Consider the following 18,615-nt stretch of genomic DNA (forward strand, 5'->3'; position numbering starts at 1 on the left):
CTTAGGAGGAGATTTCCCATCCTTCTCCCATGGAGCAGCTGGTGGATTCAAACCATGCGCTTTTGGGATTTCAGTGTAGCTTCTTGCCACTAGGCCACCAGAGGTCCCATTATTAATAGTCATTTTGTCAGTCTGTTTTCTTAAAGGTCTTCCTCTCTTTCGCTGATCTTCCACTTTTCCAAATATGATGTCCTTTTCCAAGGACTGGCCACTTCTAACAACTTGCTCAAAGTATGTGAGGCAAAGCTTCACCATTCTTGCCTCCAGGGAACACCCTTGTTGCCCTTTCTCCAAGGCATATTTGTTGTTTTGGCAGTCTGTAGGATAGTTACTGTGCTTCTCCAACACAACTGAAAAGCTTTCATTCTTATTCTGTCATCCTTACTCATTGTCTACCTTTCAGATGTATAGCAAGTAATTTAAAAGACCATGGCTTGGGTCAGATGCACTGCAGTGTTTAAACTGACATCATTGCTGTTCAGCATTTTGGAGTTGTTCTTCATAACAGATTTTTCCCAATGGCACAAGTCTTTTTGGAGAAGAGATAGAAATTGCCAATGATTTCACCTTACTTGCATCCACAGTCAGCTTATTGCATTAGGAAGATCTGCTGTCAGGGACCTCTCCAAAGGGCTGAAACATAATGATGTTAGTTTAGAGACTAAAGTGTGCCTGATCCAAACCATATGCTTTTCAATTTCTTGCTATGCATCTGAAAGTTGGACACTTGAGTGAGGATGACAGAAGAATCAAAGTTGTAGTGTTGGAGAACAATGCTGACTGTCCCATCGACTGTCAAAAGAACTGATAAACGTGTCTTGGACAAGGTGTGGCCAGGGTGCTCCTTTGAAGTAAAAGCAATGTTACTTTATCGCACGTTCATCCATCCTTTTCCAAAAGTCACTTCATCAGTGTTGTTAGGAGGGGTTATTAGTCTTTGGAAAAAAGATACCATGTTTGGAAAGGTGGAGGGTCAGCGATGGAGGGCAGAACCTCATTCACTGGGACAGATTGATGCAGTGACTGTAACAATGAGCTCCCGCATAGGAGGGATGGTGAGGATGGCACAGAATAGGGCGAGTGTGGATCCATTGTTTATAGCGTCGCTATTGCTTGGCTTTACAATCAACATACTTGGTACCAGCAGCCAAGAAATTAAAAGACGAATTTCATTGGGAAAGTCTGCTGTCAGAGACCTCTATAAAGAACTGAAGAGCAACAATGTCAGTCTGGAGACTAAGGTCAACCTGATACAGGCCATGGTCTTTGCAATTACTTGCTATGCATCAGAGAGCTGGATAATGACTAGGGATGATAGAAGGAGAGTTGATGCCTTTGAGCTGTGGTGCTGGAGAAGAGTATTGAATATACCATGGACTGCCAGGAGACTAAACAGGTTCATTCTAGAGAGGGTGAGACCAGGCTGCTCCTTGGAGGCAAGAATTCTGAAGCTTATTCTGACATACTTTGGACATGTTGCAAAGCGGGATCAATCCTTGGAGAGGGACATTGTGCTTGGGATGGTGGAGGGACAGCGCAGGAGAGGAAGATCCTCGATGAGATGGATTGATTCTGTGACTGGGGTGATGGGAGTAGGTGTGACAGAAACAGTGATGTTGGCACAGGACAGAGCCGGGTTTAGGGCTGTTGTACATAGGGTTGCTATGAGTCACAGGTGACTCAACGGCACATAACAACAACAACAACAACAACATTAGTCAGAGTTAGCTCCAAAACTTCTAATCACAACAACAAATAGATTGGAAAAAGTGTTGTCACTTTTTAAATAGGATCGAAGGATTTGAAATATAGAAAATCATTCTTTATTTGTGTTCCATAGATTTTGTGCAAATTCTCATTGATTAATCTACACGATTATAAAACCAAGGAGTCCTGGTGGCACAGAGGGCTTAGCATTGTGCAGCTGACTCAAAGATCAAGGTGCAACCACAACCACTGCTCTGAAGGAGAAAGATGTGACAGTCTGTTTAGTAAGAGTCATAGCCTCAAAAACCCTACAGGGCAGTTTGACTCTACCCTGTACTATGTGAGCACATCAACTTGACCAGTGAATTTTTTTGCAGGATAAAGTCAAAGCCAAAGCCACTGCCAGTGAGTTGATTTCTAGTCACAGCAACAGGCATTGTTGTAACCCAAAGGCAGCCCCTGCCTGGCAGAAAAATCAACCAACAACTCTGGGCAAGAAAGCTGGGCGTTCTCTTCCTATGTGATTTACAGCCTCTGAAAGTCCACTGGAGGGTCCCCTAAGAATTGGTTCCCACTTAATGGCAATGAAGGTATTTTAAGAAACTCTGTAAGATAGTCTGTCTTTGTTGTTGTTAAGTGCTGTCTAGTCGTAGACGACTCATAGCAACTCTATGAGCGAAAGGTCTGAACTCTTGTATAACTTTCATCCTTTCTCCAGGTTTCTGGAGGCAAGCTATTTCGGAAGTGGGTGCCACTCCTGCTTCCAAGCTTGTTTTAATCGGGGAGCTCCACCATACACTGTCCACCATGGGTAACCACTATCACATTTGGCACATCAGTGTCACAGTAACCACAAGTTACCTCTGTTCACCAAATGGACAGACCAGTGCTATACCACTTACAAGAATGTTTGACCAAACAGAAAACCAGGCTTGAGGGCCATAAGGCGCTCAGGCCCAAATGAATTTTCATACAAACCAGACTTGCATCCTGGGCTCTCATTGGCCAGAAAAGTGGTCTCCTGCCAACCAATTGCTCCGTAACCAACCCCAGCCTGCACAGAGATGCAAAGGCAAGGTTCACCACTCTGAGGCTGCATGATTCTCCAAAGACCTGAAACGAATTTTCATACAAACCTTAGCAGAAGTGCAAACAGGGTCCTCCTTAGAGGCAACGATGGAAAAACTCTGTCTCACAGACCTTGGATGAGGATCAAATGCTGGGAATGAGGGAGGGTCCAGGAAAGAAGGAGGACCGACAGGTGACTCTAACAATGGGCTTAAGCACATCAGTTATGGCGAGGATGTCACAGATAGTGTTCAGATCATCTGTTGTTCCTGGGTTCGCTGTTAGTCGTAGTTGACTCAATGACACTTAACAACACCAGCACTAGGACAGAGTAGAACTGCTTCATAGGTTTTTGAGGCTGTACATATTCATGGGAGCAGACTGCCACACTTCCCCCCACTCCCTGCAGGGTGGGTGGTGAGTTCAAAGTCCCCATCTTTTGGTTAAGCAGCTAAGCTTAATAATACCCCTAGGGCTTCTTATAAGCTGGACATGGATATGGCTGCAGTTTCTTTAAAACACTTAATAATACCTCTACTTGAAGAAGAGTTTAAGGCTGGTCCTGGTGACTCTGGTGATGAATATTTTCCGTTCTGAGATTGGATGAAAAGCTGCTTATTTAGCATGGACTCTGTCTGGAGGTTAGTGGAAGGACACCTGTCATCTGCTATCTTAAACTCCTGATGTTTTCCACCTTTCCTATGATTTCTTAATCGGATTTAGAAAAGTATGATCTTCCTTTTTAATATTGAAAAGGTTTTTAAAAGCAAGATTGATTTTTTTTTTTTGGCCTAGAGGTTTGGAAAAATTCTTTCTAATCTCTAGTATTTGTTCCATAATTAAAAAACCATCTGAATGTTTTGACCAAGTCATAAAATAAAAATATGTTCTCATTTTTTGAGCCAAGACATAACTGGCTGAGTTTCTTGATTCTTTTGGTTAGGCTTAAGTATGCAAAAACATTTTGGACAAACCAGCTTGAGTATGAAACCCTAAAATTACTTTTTTGTATGTTGTTGTTGTTATGTGCCATCAAGTCTCCTGCAACTCAGAGACCCTTTGTACAACAGCTTTGAAGCCTGCCTTTTGGTGAACCAGTCTCACTGACTCTGCCACATCCTACCCTCATTACCCTAGTTACTGTATCAATCCATCTCCTCCTGTGTCTTCCTCTCCTGCGCTGTCCCTCTACCCTTCCAAGCATGATGTCCTTCTCCAGAGACTGGTCCCTCCTGGCCATGTGCCCAAAGTATGTGAGATGGAGCTTCAAAATCCTAGCCTCCAGGGAGAAACTTGGTTTCACCTTCTCCAAGACAGACTTAATTGTTTTCATGGTGGTCTATGGTATGTTCAACACTCTTCTCCACCACAGCTCAAAGGCATCAATTCTTCTTCTGTCATGCTTAGTCATTGTCCAGGTCTCTGCTGCTTAGCAAGTAATTGCGAAGACCATAACCTAGATTAGGCATATCTTAGTTTCTAGACTGACATCATTGCTTTTTTTTTTTATATAACAGAATTATGCAGAGTATAGTCCATTATACAGTTATTACTTTATGAGCTCTATAATATGAATCTCTAGGACAATTTTTGGCTCAAAGATGTGCAGTTTTAATCCGCTAGCCAGTCCAGGAGAGAAAGATCAGTAAATTTATACAGCCTCAGTAATGGGTGGAAGGTCAAATGAGTTGGAAATTAAGTCTATTACAGTTTGATTTGGTTTCATTAGCCCTTATCACCTGGCTGTGGTTCTCCCCCAAAAGAAAATTTCTATTGAAAACCACATTTGTATAATCCCACCTGTCAAATTAATTGCTCCAAGTTGCTGTGCCTTGACTTGTTTCTTAATCTGTGAAATAGGAACTTGAACTTCACATCTGACCTTTGAAATGATCATGACACCGCATTCAATGCTTGAACTACCTTGTTTTAGCCTGTTCTGCTAAAGCAAGCTCTGTGAAGGTCATGTCCACAGGGAGTTGCAATGCTGCCACAAAGACCATGCTTCTCTAGCAGTTCAAATCCACTAACCATTCTTCAGGAGAAAGATGGAAAGTCTCTTACTCTGCAGTTTCTAGCCTCCAAAAACCCACTAGAGGGGTGGAGTACACTACCCCCCCCACACACACACACAAATACACAATTTATCAGGGGACATACAGGAAAGTCTGTAGTCAGAGACCGTTCCAGATTATTCAGGAGCAATGACATCATTTTTAAGACTAAGGTGTACCTGATTCAGGCCATGATCTTTTCAGTCATTTATTATGCATCTAAGGGCTGGACAATAGATATGACAGAAGAAGAATCGATGCCTTTGAATTGTGGTGCTGACGAAGAGTACTGCACAGTCCATGGACTGCCAAAAGAACAAACAGATAGGTCTTGGAGAAGATGTAGCCAAAGTGCTCCTTGGAGGCAAAGATGATGAAGCTTTATCTCACACACTTTAGGCTTATTGTTAGAAAAGGCTAGTCCCTGGAGAGGGGCATCATGCTTGGAAAGGTGAAGGGACAGCAAAGGAGACGAAGACCCTCAACCAGGTGGATTGACACAGTGACTGCAGCAATGGACTTGAGTGTGTCAGAGATGGTGAGGATAGGACAGGGTTCAAATCTGCTGTTCATAGGGTTACTATGCATCATACTGTACTCACAGAACCTAGCAATAATCTCTCTCTCTCTCTCTCTGTATAATTATGTTTGTTATATATATTGCTGTTGTCATGTGTAGTGAGTCAGAACTGTCCCATAGCCAACCTCCAGCAAGATTTCAGAGGCAGTAAATCACATGAAAGGAGATGGTCCATGTTTCTCTTGAGGAGCCACTGGTAGATTTGAACCACCAGAGTCACCATCTTTGGGTTACTGTGCAACCCCCTCCAAACTCCCCCTCAGAAACCTGGTGGAAGGCGAGCTCTGGTGGCCTAGTGGCGGGAAACTGTACTGCAATCCCAGAGGTGCATGGTTCAAATCCACCAGATGCTCTGCTGAAGAAGGAGGAACAATCGCAATCAATCAGTAAAAATTATAAAAAAAAAAAAAAGAAACCTGGTGGAAGGTCTCTCTGATTTGGACTGAATGTGGGGACATTGAGCACACACATGTATAACACACACGTTTATGTAGAGGGTCTGTGAGAAGGAGGAAGGCCTCAGCGAGCTGACTGAGCCGGTCATACTTTTTTGTATGTTGTTGTTGTTATGTGCCATGTAGCCATGGGCAGCAGTGATTGTGAGGACAGAGCGAGAAGGTGCTGCAGTGCTTTGTTCCCTCGGGCCTGGGGTGGCTGTACCAGAACCGAGTGGAGTGCTGTGGACGTGATGATTTTCTTCACATCCTCTCTGAGCAATTGCTTTGAAAGTAGCCACACAGTCTTCTCCTGTTTCTCCACCTCGCAGTGTTTGTTCAGTGCACCTTTGTAACCTCCCTTGAGACAACGTCTGTGGTAGGACTTTGCGAGCCATTAATCTTCATCCTGCTGTAGGAGTCTGAGAGAAGAAATCCCTAGAGCATGTTCCACTCCTCTCTGATAATTCCTATAACTCTTTGTTGTTGTTGTTAAGTGACGTTGAATTGGTTCCACATCTACCTCCTAAACGACATGCCTCTGGAAACTCTATGAACTTTAATAAATGATGATAGTTGTAGAAAGGCTTCAGGCCTTTTGTTCATAGGGTCACTAGGAGTCGTGCTCAACTCGAATGCTATCAACAACAACAACAACAACAACATAGTGGCCCTGGGAGTCACAGAAGGAAGCCCTGCCTCGTTCTGCGCAGTTGCCCTGCTCCTCCATTGCAGGCACTGTATCATCCATCTCACTGAAGACCTTCCTTTCTTCAGCTTATCTTCTACTTTGCCAACCACAAAACCCCATCCCAGGGACTGCCCCCCCACCCCCGCTAACATCCCAAAAGTGCCTGAGACGAAGTCTTGCCATCCTTGAGTCTGTAGATCATTCGGGCTCTACTTCTTCCAAGATAAATGTATTCCTTCTTCTTGCGGGACATTCAATATGTAATTCAAAGGCATTGATTCTTCCCCAGTCTAGCTTTCACACGCATATGAAGTCATTGGAAACCCCATCGCTCAGGCCAGGCACACGGTGATCTGCAGAGTGGTACCTTTTGCAGCAGTGTTACCCACTGGGGGATGCTTTTGATTTCTTGACGCTGCTGCTTTACTCCCATGAGGAGAAAGCAATCCCATGCTCTCACTCCTGGTCTCCAGGGGCCAGGCCGGCACACCATATATCTCCTCAGTTTTTTCCACGACACACTCATGCTTGTCACCAACCAGCAGAAAACCGACCCTTATCTCCTTCAGTCAAGATGCCCCTGCAAGCAGGTGTTTCCACGGCCAGGACACAATTCGGAAAATAAGCAAGTGACGCATGCAATTGAAAGCCTAAATATGTTGTCATTCTGGGTTTGCTAGAAAAAATTCTTTTTAAAGGCTTTTGTGAAATAACATTTTCTGCCAGCAGGAGCATTTTATCACTAGTTTCCAATAACCACTCCCCTGGACGCATGACTTCCCTGAGAAGTCGTAAATAAGCCTGTTTGGATTCCTAGGAACATCAATTGCTTGGGATGTGTCTTCCAAATTTTATGTCTATTTTCTGCCTGCAGAAGAGGCCACAAAGAATCTTAAAGCCTTGAATAATTCCATGAGATATTCCACCGGGATAGGATGAAGGACACAATTGTCGTTTGGCCTAGTGTGTAAATTATACCACTTAAAGGAACATCCATCCTTTGGCCACTGAAGACTGTGATCATAAGCGCTGCAAAGCTCACTGAAATGACCAGATTTACTTATTCTCACTGAGAAATGTGACATGAAAATGCAGAAAACACGTTGACCTCAAGGCTACCAGTCACTAATTTGTCCATCCAACAGTCATCAAACAGCTTCTGAAAATTCTCTATGTTGGACGAACTTAGAGAAGCTGGCACATCTGCTTGTTCATGTGTCCCCAAAACTGACACAGTCACATTGACTGCAATTCATAGTGGCCCTTGATCTATTTGCCCACCGGGTTTCCCTGCCTGTACCCACTTGGGTGGATTAAAACTGCCAACCTTTAAGTTAGTCATCACGTGCAGACTATGCCACCTTAGAGATCCAAGGAACTACTAGGAGAAAAAGTTATCCCTCAAACACAAGACCAGGTTAAAAAAATTGTTACTCTGTCAAATCGTAATCAAAGTTCCTTGAAGTTTACTCTCAGTTTCTATTTTTAACTCATCAAACTCTGTTAATGAACAGCTTACAACTGGCACTTTTCTGTAGAGAAGACTTTATGCAGCACTGATTGAAAAATCATATGTGCTTAATCTATCTTATGAGCTTTAAATGTGTGCCTTTATCAAAGTGAGAGGCAAACTTTTGCAGGGAAATTCTCCCTTGGGCAACGAAAAATTCCTGGCTAGTGTAGGAGTGAACACCCTCCTCCCTGACCTGGGACTCATCTTTCAAAGAACAGAATGCTGTCATGGGATAAACACAGCTTGTGTCTGAATCCCAGATGTGTCATTTTTTAGCTGTGTGTCCTGTCACAAGGTACTCACCGTCTCTGAGCTTCTTTTCTTAAACTGTGACACAGGAGTTGCCCTCTTGAGACTGTTTTGAAGATTAAATGTAACACTATGCAAAATGTGTCTGGAATGATGTAAGTGTGCAATCAGTGAACAATCCTGATTATAAATAAGGTTGCTGTCTAAGCTGCGGAGTGGGCAGGGAAACTCAAAAACTCTTCTTTTTCAAATTCCAGCTCCTGGCTCAGCACCTGGCAGTAAAAGATTGTGAATATAAGGAGAAAAAAAAGGGGGGCACAAAAGAAGGAAAAGGGGGAAGAAAAGAAATCAGGAGGCCAGTGCCAGCAGTGGTAAATGAAAGGTTTTCCTCCCTTTAATGAGTTGCAGAAGGTGCTTCATTATAGCTTGCAGGAGTTGGAATGGGTGAGATAGAAATTCCTTGGTTAGCTGCCAGTGAGGGTTCAACATAGGGTCACTATCTTTCATTTGATGCTAGACACGCACTTGCATTCGGGCTAATTCAGCATGAAGTCACTGAGCAGTCAGTGGGTACTTACTGAGCAATGCAGCCAGCATTCTGCTAGCCACAACGTATCCTAACTTTGGGATACACCTACTTAATTGGGGGGAAACAATTACCCAGCTTGACATCGTCTTGAAAGTCAGGAAGCATCCACAGCTTCAGAGAGAGATATCCTTGCAATTTTTCATGTACAAAGAAAGTGTGTCTGTGGTTTCTAATGTGTCAGTCTAGGGTGGGGTCATTGCTCAGGACGGCGGGTCTCCTGGAGCTCGGCATGCTGTGTAGACAGACGTGGTGTCAGCGGCTGAGAGAGGTGATTTATGGCCTGCCACCACTCAGGATTGCTGCTGGCGACTGTGAGGTACTATTTCTTTTTACAGGTGACGTCAGTTATTTTGGTGTGTGCTCGTAGAACGTGCTTTTTCTGAAAGGTCATTAACTGACCACAGATGTGATCAGAAATGATTTTGGTCTTTGGCCTTTGGCAATTACAGTACTGAAACCTGTAAGTGAGCATTAGTGCTCAATGAATCATGCTAAGACCACAGCCTTTTCTTCACTCTCCTTTTGTAGGGAACAATTGCTACTCGAGAAACTACATTTTGTGTTTTTCTAAAGAAAGAATCACAACTGGCCAGTTCCCGTGTTCCCTGTAGGGATCTAACACAATGTTCTTTTTCTTGCACTTTCCAAAGAAGCTTCTTTGTGACTTGTGAAGTACTTAACATGGTACTTCTTATAAAAGACAGCATTTGGTTTTTTACTAAGACTATAATAAAATATTCACCTATCAGAAATCATACCATATTCTATGCCATGACATCTGTGACACTGATATGTCAAATGCAAGAATGGTTACCCATGTTTGGTGGGGCTCCCCGGTTAAACCAAGCTTGGAAGCAGAAGTGGCATCCACTTCCATAAATAGCTTGCCTCTGGAAACACTATGAATCTGGAGAAAGGATGGAAGTCATGCAAGGGTTGAAGACTTTCGTGCATAGGGTCGCTATGAGTCGCCTACAACTCGATGGCACTTAACAACAGCAACAACATGCCATGAAGTTTTCACCTTCTCCAGGACAGCCTGTTTGTTTTCTTGGCAGTCCATGGTATTCAATACTCTTCTGCAGTACAATTCAGAAGCGTCGATTCTTTTGTCATCCTTAGTCACTGCCCAGCTCTCACATGGGTAACAAGTACTTGAGGAAAAACTATGGTTTGGATGAGGCATCCCTTAATCTCTAGACTGGCATCATTGCCCCTTAGCACTCTGAGCATGTCCCTGACGTGAAGATGTGAAAACAGTTTGCTTCTAGGAGGCAAGGATTGTGAAACCCTGTCTCACATGCTTTGAGTATGTTGCCAGGAGGGACCAGTCCTTTGAAAAGGCGATCATGCTTGGGGGTCAGCACGGTAGAAGACCCTGGATGAGATGAAGTGACAAGGTGATTGTGGCAATGGAATCAGGTGTGTCAGAGATTGGCTCAAGATAAGGCAGGATTCAGAACTGTTGTTAAAGGGTTGCTGTCCTTGTCAAGTCGAAGGCACTTAACAACAACAACAAAGCCATGAGAATGTTTTATATGCTAATCACTTCTCTGGATGAATTTGATAATGACCTTATTTTCTCTGAAGTGCTGTAATTCTTTTTTTCTTTTTAGAACTGGGCAAAGGGTAGTGTTTAGACTTGTCAAGGATCTGAGAAGTATACATGTGGACCATTGGTCTCCATTGCAACAAAGAAAATCCAATTTTCATCATATTGCATTTATGAAGTTCTTTAGTTTCCTTTAAACAGATGGGAGTGGGGGTTTCCTAATACTCTTTTTATTCAAAAACCATTTTAAGTAATGTGAATGAAAGTTTGCAAAGTGTATTCATTTTCAGTCATTTACACACTTTTATAACATTAATCATGATGCCTATAATGTCTGATTCCATATTGCCAATCCCTTCACCTGTCTTGTTGGGTTTTTTTATTAAAACTCAAATAGAATACAACTTACAGTAACCCTATGAACAACCAATCTGAACCCTGTCCTATCCTCGCCGTGTCCGACAACTTAAGCCCATCGCTGAGTCATGTGTCAGTTCATCCTCTGAGGATCATCTCCTCCTTTGCTGACCTTCCCAAGCATGAGGTCCCTCTCGAAAGAATAATCCCGCATAGCAACAGGAACAAAGAATGTGAGTGGAAGCTTAATCTCTTAATCTCTCCAAAGAGAACTCTGGCTGCACTTTCTCCAAGATATATCTAGTTCTTTTGGCAACCCACGAGGCATTCAGCACTCTTTTCCAACACCACAACTCAAAGGCATCAATCACTCTTCTGTCATCCTTCTTCATGGTCCAGCTTTCAGATGCATAGACACTAATTGAAAATACCATGGCCTGAATCAAGTGTACCTTAGTCTTTAAAATGATGTCATTGCTTCTTAGTATTTTGGAGAGATCCCTGACAGCAGACTTTTGCAAGGCAACACATCTTCTGACTTCTTGACTGCTGGTACAAAGAGTCTTGATTGAGGATCCAAGTAAAATGAAATAGTTGACAATTTCAATTTCCATCTTTCCCTCCTTGGTCACTACTATACCAGAATGATTCTTTCTGTAAACCTTCTTTGTTGTTGTTATTATGTGCCACTGAGTCGCCTGCATCCTTCTTTAGCTTTTTATAATAGTGGTCCCATCCAATGTTTGTCCTTTTTTAAATTTTTTATTTTTATTTTATTATTTGTGTGCATGTGGGTGTACCGTCAAATCAGATCTGACTGGTACAGGAGGAGATTGTCCCTCCTTCCCAGGCAGAGCATCTGGTGAATTTGAACCATGTGCCTCTGGGATTGCAGTGCAGCTTCTTGCCACTAGGCCACCAGAGCTCCCCTTGTTTGTCCTTTTTGTGACTGATTTATTTCTCTTAGCACTATGCCCTCTTGATTCATCCGTGTTATGTAGCCTTTCACAAATTCTTAATAATTTTTAATGCTGCATAATACTCCATTGAGACATGTCCCGTAGTTTCTATATCCAATAGTCCGTTGATAGGAACTTGATTTGTTCCTTCCTCTTTACGATTGTAATTAATGCTGCAATCACTTGGGTGTGCATGTATTGCAACTCTTAATAGGATTGCTGATCAAATTATATTTCTGTTTTTAACTTTTTAAGGAAATACCAAACTGATTTCCATAGCAGTTGCACCATTTTACATTCTTATAAGCAATGTGGAGCTCCAGTCTCTTTACATCTCCACCAGCATTTGCTGTTTCCTGTTGTACTGAGCTTTGCTCTTGTTGAGGGGGTGAAGTGATATTGTTTGTTGTTGTTGTGAAGTTTTGGGTTTTTTGTTGTTGTTGTTGTATCACATTGTTTTGACTTGCATCTCTCTCATAGCTGATGAGGAAGCGGTGGTGTGGTCTTTAGGGACTTGTACTGATAACCTAAAGACCTCACCACTCCAGTGGTTCAAATCTGCCACTGGCTCCAAGAGAGAAAGATGAGTAATCTCCTTCCATGGAATTTACAGCCTCTGGAACCCAATTGAGAGTCAACTATGAGTCAGTCCTGACTTGATGGCATTTCTTTACGTGCTTGCTAGCTTTTGTGTGTCTAGATGTCTTCCTTGGCGAAGTGTCTTTTCATATCTTCTGGACATTTTGTAGTTAGGGGTTTTTGTCTGGTTGAGGTATTGGAGTGATCTATAAATTTTACAGAAGACCCCTTGTTATTGTGATTTAGACAAAAGTTTGCAGAGCAAATTCATTTTCCATTCCGCCATTTATGAGCATTTTTTTTGCATGACATTGCTTGCAATCCTCACAAAGGAATGACACTTTTCCTACTTCCTCCATAAATGTACTGTTTCTGCTCTTCCTTCTGGGCTGTCCCTGTCTGCTGAGCTTCCTTTCTGGGTAGATGCTAGCTTTTGGTCTCTGTGGTTAATTGTTCTCTAGAGTTCATATCACTGTGGTATTACTGTTCACTGTGTTCTCACTGCCCTCAAGTCAATTCCAAATTATGGTAACTCTCTTTACAGGATGAGCCTGTCCTCCTCCTGGTGGCTGAAGACTACAGTCCTAGAAATGTCACTAGTTTCTACCAGTCCAGTAAGCCTAATGTTTATTATTATTATTTTGAGTTTTGTTCACATAAAATTATAAATTATTTAATTGAATAAATCTTTCCAAACTAAATTTTAACAGAGTATTAAAGTCCTACAAGCCAAAAAACGATCATAGGTTCTTAATAAGGCCCTTTCCCCTCTAAGTATAGTAGGCATTTGCAAACGTCAGGATTCTCTGTGTTTAATTACTGATGTACAACATAGTATCTCATCTCAAGTGTGTGTACAGCTTGGCCCATTATGACAAGAAAGCAATCAGAGCCTGACATTAAAAGAATCAGACCGCCCATGGGAAAAGAAATGCAATACATTTTACAGACCTCTGATTTCCTCCTCGCTCAGAGGGGCTTTGATGCCTGGTTTAAATTTATAAGATTTATTATTATTCCACTGGCAATAAAAATATGCTCATATTTCAAGTGCTAATACTCTAATTAAGAAAGGAGGGAGAAATTACTGTATCACAACGGAATGTAGAGCTCAAAGCACTTTCAAAAAATTACCGATATAAACACCCTATTACTTAGGGCTGATGACGGATCTTATTTTGGCCTGGGAAGAGAGAAGAGGGAAAAATTATTCTGGTATTTGTCTTCCTTTGTCACTGAAAAATAAAGACCAAGATCAGGCCCTACCCTGACATGTATATCCCCACCAGGCACAGGAGAATAGTTTATGAAAACCTGGAACACTACTGGGCTCTGTATTAAAATGATGATGAGCCCCACCTGTGTTCCCTTCAATCACCTCATTTCCCACTTTTATTTTTCTTTCCGTGACATCTAGAGGCACTTAGATCACACCATCATAGATTGTTGATCCTCTTTTTTTGACCTCTGGACATGATTTAAGACTTCAAAAAAATGAGACATCTTCAAGTATTCCACAATGCACCAGAAAACCCATTGCCCCTTGAACAATTCAGAGGTTGGGAGCACCAAGGGGTTGAAAATACACCAGTAACTTATAGTTGACCCTTAAGCATCATGGGTTTGAACTGTGCAAGTCCACTTAAAGGCAGACTTTTTTCCCCCTATTGCTACTCTAGTGAGCTCAAGCTTTTAGGGTAGGTGCTTAAAATGTCATGTGATACTTTCTAATCATCTCAAAGTGAGTGGTTGTCTCTACTTGGAGTTCCAGGGTCAGAGGAATCATTCTTGCAACAACCGCTATAAGCAACAGTGGCTGGGGGTGGGCTGGAGAATTTTTGTATAAATAGGCTCTTCAAATCCCTGTTGTTCAAGGTTAACTGTCTTTTTCTTCTTTGCACCGTACATGCCGGGCACCCAGGCTTGGCCAGTTTGTTCTGTTAATAAACTCTAATGACTCAGACATGTCAACTCACTATTCCCAGCTTGACCCAAACCTTGTAGCACCTCTTTGGAGTAGAACTGTCCCTCCGCATTCCCAAGGCTGTAAATCTTTGTGGTAGCTGACTGCCATATCTTTCTCTCATGAAGCAGCTGATGAGGTCAAACCACTAACCTTTGGGATAGCAATCCAGCTCTTAACCTATCACACTACCAAATCTCCTTAAAATACTGTTAAAGAATATATTTTAATATAAATGGTTCCTTTATAATCTATATATGAGGTTCTAGAAGCCTGAACCATCCAGTCAGAACGGACCCATAGCTGACCCTCCTGCAGGTTTTCAGAGGCAGTAATCACACGAGAGGAGGTTGCCCATCCTTCTCCCGCAGAGCAGCTGATGGATTTGAACTGCATGCCTTCAGGTTTGCAGTGCAGATTCTTACCACTGGGTCACTGGAGCTCACGTTCAAGTGGCCTAGTGGTGAGGAATTGCACTACCAACCCAAAGGTAGGCAGTTCTAATCCACTAATTATTGCACAGGAAAAAGATGGGCAGTCTCCTCCTATGCAATTTACAGCCCCTGAAAACCTGCTGCAGACTCAGGTATGAGTTGTTTCTGACTTGATGGCACACAACGGCAGCAACATAGTTTATGTAGGCAGGGTCCTGGGAGAATGGTGAAGGTGGAAGACTTTGAAATGGTGAGAGTGGACTCTTCCGACTTGTGATCAAGGAAGCTCTTACATTCTTTTGATCTAATGGAGACAGGAAGCGAGTCCTTACATGACAGTCAGGCTCCAACTGCAGGCCCCAGCCTTCTGCAAGCCAAATGCTCATAAATTTCAGGCTGTAAAGCAATAGAAAGGGCTTGGGTCAAAAAACCAAAAGATTGAAACTGTCAACAATTTCATCTTACTTGGATCCACCATTAAATCTCTTGGTACCGGCAGTCAGGAAATCAGGAGATGTATTGCATTGGGCAAGTCTGCAGTTAGTCTGCCTTTCCAGATTATTGAGTAGTAATGATGTCACTTTGAGGACTATGGTGCATCTGATTCAGGTTGCCTGTCCTTCTCCCACAGTTCAAGTCTGCTGGACTTGAACTGCGATAGTGAGGGGGAATGCATGGCCTTTGGGTTAGCAACACAATTCTTTAGGGAGTCACCAGAGCTTGCATGTATTATATCCTGGTTATGGGCAAATAATTCAATTCAAATAATTCTCACAACTTTGGAAGTTAACTTTATGATTGATCCCGTTTAGGAAGAGTTAAATTTCAGACAAAATCCATATTTATCTCTGGTGGCCTAGTGGCAAGGAGCTGCAACTACAATCCCAGAGGCGAATGGTTCAAATCCACCAGATGCTCTGCCGGGGAAGGAGGGTCAGTCTCCTCCTGTACCAGTCAGATCTGATTTGACGGTACACGCACACACACACACACACACAAAAAAAAAAGTCCATATTTATCTACTTCTAGTATACAGATGTTTAACTTTTATGCTATTAGCTAAGTCAGGTTGGGATAAACAAACTTAAGTAAAAGGAGACAACCTCTCAGAGCAAGAGCTAAACCAAACCCCAAAACCCCAGATCCATTGCATGGAGTCATTTTCGACACAGCCACACTGTAGGCAGCAATCAGTAGCATTTGCACCTCTGGGGGCCTAGTGCTAACGAGCTGTGCTGTCACCCTGAGGGCAAGCTGTTCAAATCCACCAGCTGGTCCATGGGGGAAAGATGAGCATTCTCTTCCGTTGCTATTTGATGCTTCTGAAATCCACTGTAGGGTCCGCTCTGGGTCAGTTCTGACTCGACAGTACTCAACAACAACATGACCCTGTGTGCACAGTAACAAGACCTAAGAAATACAGTCATACTAGTACGTGTTGCTCTGTCTGCTTCCAGCGCCCTGCTCCTTACGCTTCGGGTATTTCTGAGCTTGAAATTTCGAGGCCAAATAAAAAATAGGCAGAACAGTTAGCCCACTAATTGAGTTAATCTAGATGCCAATCCTGATAAGTCAAATCCCAAAGAAGACATTTCTGTCTGAATTAACTAGTTTAATTGTCTGCGAAGTCCAAATTGACCAAATAATTGCAACTTAATCCTTTCATTGAATGTTGCGCAGATCCTCCCGCTCTGGTTGGAAAGGCGCTGTCTGCAGTCTTGAGGTTCTCAGCCTCTGGGTGACTCGTTGATTCCTTTCACCAGTTTGGGGACAAATATGGTTGCATTCATGTTTCTTTGTATGAGAAACTGAAATCGGAGGCACTTGGTTTGTAAGTAGGACTTTTTAAAAGCTGGGCTTTAGCTTTATTTTGAAGTCTTGATGTGAAAGTCAGGATCCATGTTGGAGGTTTAGAAGTTACCTTTCTAAGGCAGTCCTTTTACCCTTCTGTGCTGCCTTGGGCCCATATACTTCAGCACAACCTTCCTTTTCTCTGAAGCCTGGCATGCGCAGGACATCTAACCTGATTTCAGTCTGTCATTGTAGACAAATTGATGCAAGATGCAATAGCTTATGCCTGAAGGGACTTGCGAGGGAATGTTATTGATACATCTTTACTATGGGCCTCTGGAAACATACACAATTGAGGAAGACCACTCACTGATAGTCATTGGGTTGGAACTGACTCCAGTGATTTTCCAAGGCTTTTCATTGCAAGGGAGGAGACTGCCCATGTTTCTCAGAATTGCTGGTAGCTTTGAACTGCCAGAGAGGCACAGTCTTTAGGCTAATAGTACAGTTACCTAAAGACTATACCTCCAGAGTTCTCAAGGTAGAATGTCATTGTTGTTGTTGTTATATGCTGTTGTTACCAGAGGAAGAAGTCCTCTCTGCTGTTCTAAGACAACGCTATAATAAACTGAATAGTGGTCAAGTAATCGCATTGACTAAGGGTGACAGAAGAATTGATACCTTTGAGTTGTGGACTGCTAAGAGAACAAACCAGGCACCACAGCTCAAAGGCACTGAGACATCTACTGTCATCCTTAATCAGTGTCCAATTTTCAGATGCATAGAAAGTAATTGTAAAGACCATACCTTTGTCAGACACACCTTAGTCTTCAAACGGACCTCTTTAGTACCTTGGAGAGGGTCCTGGGTAGCTGACTTCCCCATTGAAACACATCCTTTGATTTCTTAACTGCCCGTTCCTGGTGTGTTGATTGTGGATCCAAGCTAGATGAGATAGTTGACTGCTTCAATCTTTTCTCCATCTATCATGTTGTTACTGAACACAAGGGGTTATTTCCGTTGTCACCGTCAATTGCCAATAAGACAGATGGATTGTAATAGCCACACACTTTATTGCAGATGTGGGAGAGCAGAGAAAATTCTCTCAGCAACTGCCCTCCTGTCTAAGAATGATCACTGGCTTTTATTAGCCAATTAATTATTATTAACTTGGATTAGGTGATAATCTAGTTCAAAGTTACAGGATTTTTACATTCAAAAAGAACAGTTTACATACAGTTAATAGTAACCAGATGACTTGTGATATAGTTTACATATGACTAAGAAACTACTGTTCAAAGGGTAAATGCTAATCCCAGAAAGATGCATCTCCTCTCCTGGTAAACAGGTAATTTACAGTACTTTTCAGAACTCAAAAAAGAGAAGTAGTAGGATTCTAGGGCAAAGCAACCAGATTTGCAGGCCGAAAGCAACTGGTGTCAGTTTTACAACTACACCATATGTTTGAATAATCCTAAAATTATTAAGACCATCCTATCAATGTTGTCTATTAACCCAGTGGTGAGGATTTTTGTGCTCTTGATGTTTGAGGTGCAATTATATTGAAAGCTGAGTCCTTGACCTTCTGCAATAAGCACCTCATGTCCTTCTCTGCATCCAGCAGGTTTTTTTTATAAGCCTGCCTTTGATTCTGATGCCACATTATTCCTTGTGAAGTCTAGCCTCTACGATGATTTGCTTTTCAGACAATTAAATTGGTATGAAGAAAGGACGCAGGCCTGATGCATACTTTTCTAGATTTTAAACTATGTCTTGTTCCCCAACAGAAGGAGAACACACAGGGCCTGGAAGGAACACAGGTGAAAATCTCTCCAAGCAGCAAACACTCAGAGCTTATCTAGGGCTGTTTCTTATATTGTTGTTGTTGTTGTTGTTATGTGCCATCAAGTTGCCTGCGACTCATAACGACCTTAGACACAACAGCCCTAAATCCTGCTCTATCTATCCTTTGCCAGTCTTATTGTCTCCAACACACCTATTATCCCAGTCACTAAATCAATTCATCTCATCGAGGGTCATCCTTTCCTGCACTGTCCTTCCACCCTCTCAAGCATGACCTCCCTCTCTACTGGGA

The sequence above is a fragment of the Elephantulus edwardii genome, unplaced genomic scaffold (genome assembly GCF_000299155.1).
Source record: "Elephantulus edwardii isolate Elephantulus edwardi_28Jun2011 unplaced genomic scaffold, EleEdw1.0 scaffold00006, whole genome shotgun sequence".
Taxonomy (NCBI): Eukaryota; Metazoa; Chordata; class Mammalia; order Macroscelidea; family Macroscelididae; genus Elephantulus; species Elephantulus edwardii.